The following is a 5,111-nucleotide window of genomic DNA, read 5'->3' as shown; positions in this document are numbered from 1 at the left end:
ACCCAGCATCCCTGCTGTGATTTTTCAGTTGACTTCTAACTCAAGTAGACTCGTGTTTGGAAGCACCTCTTTTCACAGTGAAGTTGTGCATTCAGTTTGTCGCAAGAAAGAGATGTTTTCCCTCTTTTCAAACCTTCTGTAAATGGACTTCATGTAGATCATAGTTTAAAGCTGCCCCTGATTCCACTGGATTCCATTCTTTCCTCTGAATCTGACTGATTATCTGCACAAACATTTATCACGCACAAACACTGCCAGACATCATTGGTCTGTAAATCAGGCACAGAACTAATGGTAGAGCTGCTGGTCAATCCAGCTTCTGAGATAAGTGGAACTTCATCAAACAACTCACCATAGCTTTTCCTGCAAAGAAAAAAAAACATTTTTGTTTCTGTTCAAATTATTGTAACATGCAAAACCAGCACAATTATTTCACAGCTCATAGCAGAGCCATCAAAACACATTGCTAACAGAAAGTTACCTCTGGTGTAAGATTTAGAAAACGCAAAGCAAAAATCATAAAAAGAATGAACAAGGGAAGCACCATATTGCTTTGACTTGGATGAGCAAACGCATCTTCTGTCAGGCAGGAAGGAACCAGTTGCTTTCTCCAGCAAGCATTACTTCAGTCACTTGTGGACAGACGGGCAGCTAGCTCTTATCCACATCTCCATCTCCGTGAGTCACTGTGTGAACGGTTTGGCGTCCCTGAGTGGATCTGAGAAGAGAGAAATATGAAGAGCAGATGTCATCAGCACATGATGGAAAGAACAGCACTGTAGTTCCCTGGCCATCCTTTCATAGGCACTGGGAACATGAAGGACAACTGGCAAAGAGCAGAGTCTCTTTGGAAGGGAGGAACAGAGCTGCCTGAGTAGACCCTGCTACCACTCATGGCAGGACCAAGAGCAGACAGTAGTCTGTAATGTCAAGGAGCATGGAGACACCTGGAAACATGGACACAGTAAGGGCCTTCTTCATCCTAGCCAGGAGGAAATTAGTAGCCAACACTGCAGGGCTGCTCTGGGCAACAGGTCTGGTTAAAGTCATTCCAATAGATTTAAGAACTTCAGCCACTGTGTGGAAGAGATTCCCACCTATCTCCTCCTGCCAGGCACCTTAAAGGCAACTGAGCTGAGATGGTGCAAGGTCTGGAGTGACTCTCAGTGCCTATCACCCACCTCAAGTCAGCAGGCCCTAAGCCTCTCTAATGGCTTCACATCTTTTAAGAGATCTTAATCACATAATGATTGCATCATTGAATCAGTTTGGTCTAGTCCTGACAAATCCTCATTTACATACTATTTCGTGTTCTCAGCTCTGTCATTAATGTTTAATGCCTTAATTCAGCCATCAATCCCCACTCAGCAAAACCATTCAGCTAAATACATGTTTAAACTTAAGCACATTCTTAAATGCTTTGCTGAAATGAAGTGGTCTTACACACATGCTGACTTGCTTTACAGAACTGGGTTTCCATGTACTATAGAGTTCACTTGCTGCAGGCAGCTTGAAGAGAAACCTTCCTCTTCTCATTTGCATTCATATGTAAGTGGGTGGCTTGTGAAGGACATAATCTTCTGGGAAGTCAAAGCATTGTACTCAAGGAGATGATGACTGCAATCCTGTTTTGATTATGCTGTTGCTCTGTGTCATGGCACAACCAAATTGTGCCTTTTATATTGTCTAAATTCTGTCAGGACGATTTATTTTGAAGTTCAAAATGTAGGAAGTGCTCTGATGAGCTCTGTACATGATCAACTGATCAGAATGAGATCAGAATGAGATTACACCAGGTTATTGTGAATGCCATTCTGTCCCTAGGAGGTCGGAAGGAAGGAAGGAAGGAAGGAAGGAAGGAAGGAAGGAAGGAAGGAAGGAAGGAAGGAAGGGAGAAAGAAAGAGAGAAAGAAAGAGAGAAAGAAAGAGAGAAAGAAAGAGAGAAAGAGAAAGAAAAGAAAAGATACAGATGGATTTCTTAAAGATCAGTGCTTACCTTTTTCCATCAGACACTTTGAATTATTTCAGTTTTTCTTATCAATAATGCAGTAATACATTGCTCCAGGTCTTTGACTGGGAGTGTGGTGGAGGGGAATTTCTCTTTTGTTTGTAGTTTTCAGATTCCTTTGGCAACGTCTTTCTACAGAGGAAGGAATAGTGCAGATACCATAAAAGCCTTTGCAACTCTAGGAGAACAGACAATTTTAGCAGTGTATTTCCATTGTTACCAGTAATGGTGGAATCAGTCATGAATTCACTGTTTTTCATGACCATATTTTATACATACTTCAGGTTTAGTGCTTAAAAAATCTTATGTGGTGCTTGTTTCAAGTATTTTAAGTGCTTGAGAGCTGCTAGAACTTCTGTGTTCCTTCACAAGACAGCCATCTCCAACAACAGCTCTTCCATGTGCTACCAAAGAACAACTCAAAGAGCGCCTCATCTCAAATATGGGCAGACAAGGGAGCGGTGTAATCTGAAGGCTTGGTTTTGTTTTAATGACACTCATTACAACATTTTGGAGATCTCTGCTTTACCTCCATGTCTGATTTGAATTTACCTTAGTTATGGGTGAAAGTCAGAGGAAAGGAGCGCCCTTAGTGTGCCTTGTAACCAATTCAACCACACTAATCTTAGGTCAAAATTGTATTCAATCATAGCTCATGTTCATTACATTCTCTTTCATTTTATGCAATGAGGGCATCCATGCCAGCAATAAACATCCTTGCAACATTCAGCTTATGCAAGAATGAAGGCTTGCCACAGTTTAACCTAGTGTACATCCACCCAGTCCTATCTGACTGCATTACACTGAAGAAACAGGTTCCAGGTTTTCGGCCAAATTCTACTAATAGCTTGGCAATCAGAATCTGATTTATTTATTTCTTTTACTCTGCTGAAAAGTATTAGACTTAATTGAAAGGTTAAAGAGACATATTCTGAGAAACTGAAAATACTTCAATTAAATAATAGTGGAGTGTAGAGAACTGAACAGGACACACTCGTTTATCTCATTACTGTGACCTGGAAACTGGGCAAGGGAAACTGTGTGACCTACTTCTTTATACATCTTAAGCCCTGGGCAGTAATTGGGCAATCTCTTTGTGCAGCATTACTTCCTCTCATCAAAACTTCGTTTCGAGCAGCAGGTGCTGCTCAGGGACCTTGTGATCCATGTGGCTGCTCTTGCTTTCAGTCTGTCACCACAGAAACGTGCTGTTTATCATCTTTTTCTCTTTGAGATAAACTCTAAATACTTTCGTTGCTCTGGAGCTTATGGAGTTTCATAAGTGCTGTGGGGTCTGGGGCAGGTCCAGGAAGTCATCCATTGGCTGTGGATCTTGAGAACTGTAAGAGTGAAGCACATACAAAAATGTGAGCAAGTAGTTGTTGGCAGTGGATGAGACTTTGTCTTCCTCAGACCCATAACCTGGAGGTCACTGCTATGGTTGTGCCTGAATGAGCAGAGGCAGTGCATAGATATCCCGGTACCAGCAGCACAAAGAGAAGGTCAGCAAAGTGGAGATACAGCACTGGACAACAGTTCAGAACTGAGCAAAGCTTCCACAGTAGGCAGATAATTAGATTTATTGATTACACTGTGCTGGTTACAGACTGCATATTTTGGGCAGACATCATTTTCAAGGCTTTGGTTAGGGGCCCTGTGAATAAGCAGCACCTTCCTATGGGGTTTTCAACACAGCGTGAGGCTTTACGGATTAAAACCAACATGCATTATACATGACATCTGTGTGCACTGCAGGCTACACAGAGAGACCAGAAAACCATCAGCTTTCCAGTAGAAATTTGTGTTTTCTGGTCCCCTATCCCCCTCCACTTTCAATATTGCTGTCTACCAATATGTTGGCTTAGGTCGCCCTGTCACAACAAAGTGAGGCTGTGTCATAGCTGAGCTTCAGCTGCTAATTAGCACAGGGAAGCCATGGGAGTTGCTGAGAAGCTGAGCTCTGATGTAACACAACTCCATCCACTAGGAAGCTTTCAGTTGCTCCAGCCATACATAATTTATATTTGTCAGTCACATGGTAGTCAAGCTCATTGTGCATAATGGATACGTGCAATGGAAAACTGCTTAGAGGGTTTCGGTGGAGGAGACGGCCTTTTCATCTATCTATATCAAAGAGAAATTGAACAATTATGGGAGCTGACAGCATCCTAGTGTAAAAACCCTAAAAAGAAAAGTGTTTCAAATGTGTGCAAACATATTAAAATGGTGCTTGTGTTATTCAAATGTGCTGCTGTGCAATTGCTCATTTATACCTCTCTCCAACATCTCTGTACCTCCTGATTTACATGCAGTTCACTTCTTACCTGTAATTCCTATAAAAAAGCCTTTGTAGCCATACACAGGACAGGTACTGAGCACCTCCTGATGCCTGGGGGCAAATCCAAGGTGCAAGAGATCATGGCCATTTGTCTTACTTTCAGCTGGGATAGAATGCCTTCCTTCAGAGCGCCTGCCACGATGCGGTGCCTTGGTTCTAGGAGAAAAACAACGCTGGTAACACTCCGACGCTTACTCGTGCTGCCAAGCGGTGCTGCACAGGGCCATTTGCAGGGAAGGGCTCAAGGAGCTGGGAGGAAACAGGGTTAGGACAGCTGACTTAAACTGAAAAGGGATGTTCCATCCTATATGATATCATGGTGTTTTGAAGGGAGCGGGAGTTCACCTTGCTCTCTTCTCTCAGGGGGCCTTAAAGGACAGCTAGTCCAACTCCCTTGCAATGAACAGGGACACCTACAGCTACATCAGGTTGCTCAGAGCCCCGTTCAGCCCAACCCTGGATATCTCCAGGGATGTAGCATCCAACACCTCTCTGGGCAATCTGTGCCAGTGCCTCACCACCCTTATTATCAAAAACTACCTTATACCCAGTCTAAATCTCCCCTCTTTCGGTTAAATTAGATAGATAAAACAGGGCTCAATACAGCGTGTCCGTTCGGTGGAGCCCGCAGCTCGAGGCGAGGTGCTCGCACCGCCCGGCTCCCAGCACCCGGTACCCGGTACCCGGTACCCGGTACCCAGTGCCCGGTGCCCGGTGCTCGGCCGCCCCGCGCTCGGGTAGCGGCTTCGAAAGGCAGCGAGGCTC

At 43.9% G+C, this 5,111-nt stretch overlaps 1 long non-coding RNA gene across 1 annotated transcript; it reads right to left on the bottom strand.

Annotated features, from left to right (window-relative positions):
- Positions 1 to 277: 277 nt before the first annotated feature.
- On the bottom strand, positions 278 to 2,771 carry LOC107306903. Its single transcript, XR_001552298.2, has 3 exons — positions 1,997 to 2,771; positions 545 to 718; positions 278 to 363 (listed from the first exon to the last, which is right to left on the bottom strand). It is a non-coding gene; the product is annotated as an uncharacterized LOC107306903 (long non-coding RNA).
- Positions 2,772 to 5,111: the final 2,340 nt, after the last annotated feature.

Source organism: Coturnix japonica, chromosome 1 (assembly GCF_001577835.2).
Source record: "Coturnix japonica isolate 7356 chromosome 1, Coturnix japonica 2.1, whole genome shotgun sequence".
NCBI classification, from domain to species: domain Eukaryota; kingdom Metazoa; phylum Chordata; class Aves; order Galliformes; family Phasianidae; genus Coturnix; species Coturnix japonica.
The sequence above is the reverse complement of the archived record's forward strand: the minus strand, read 5'-3'. Positions and strand labels throughout refer to the sequence as shown.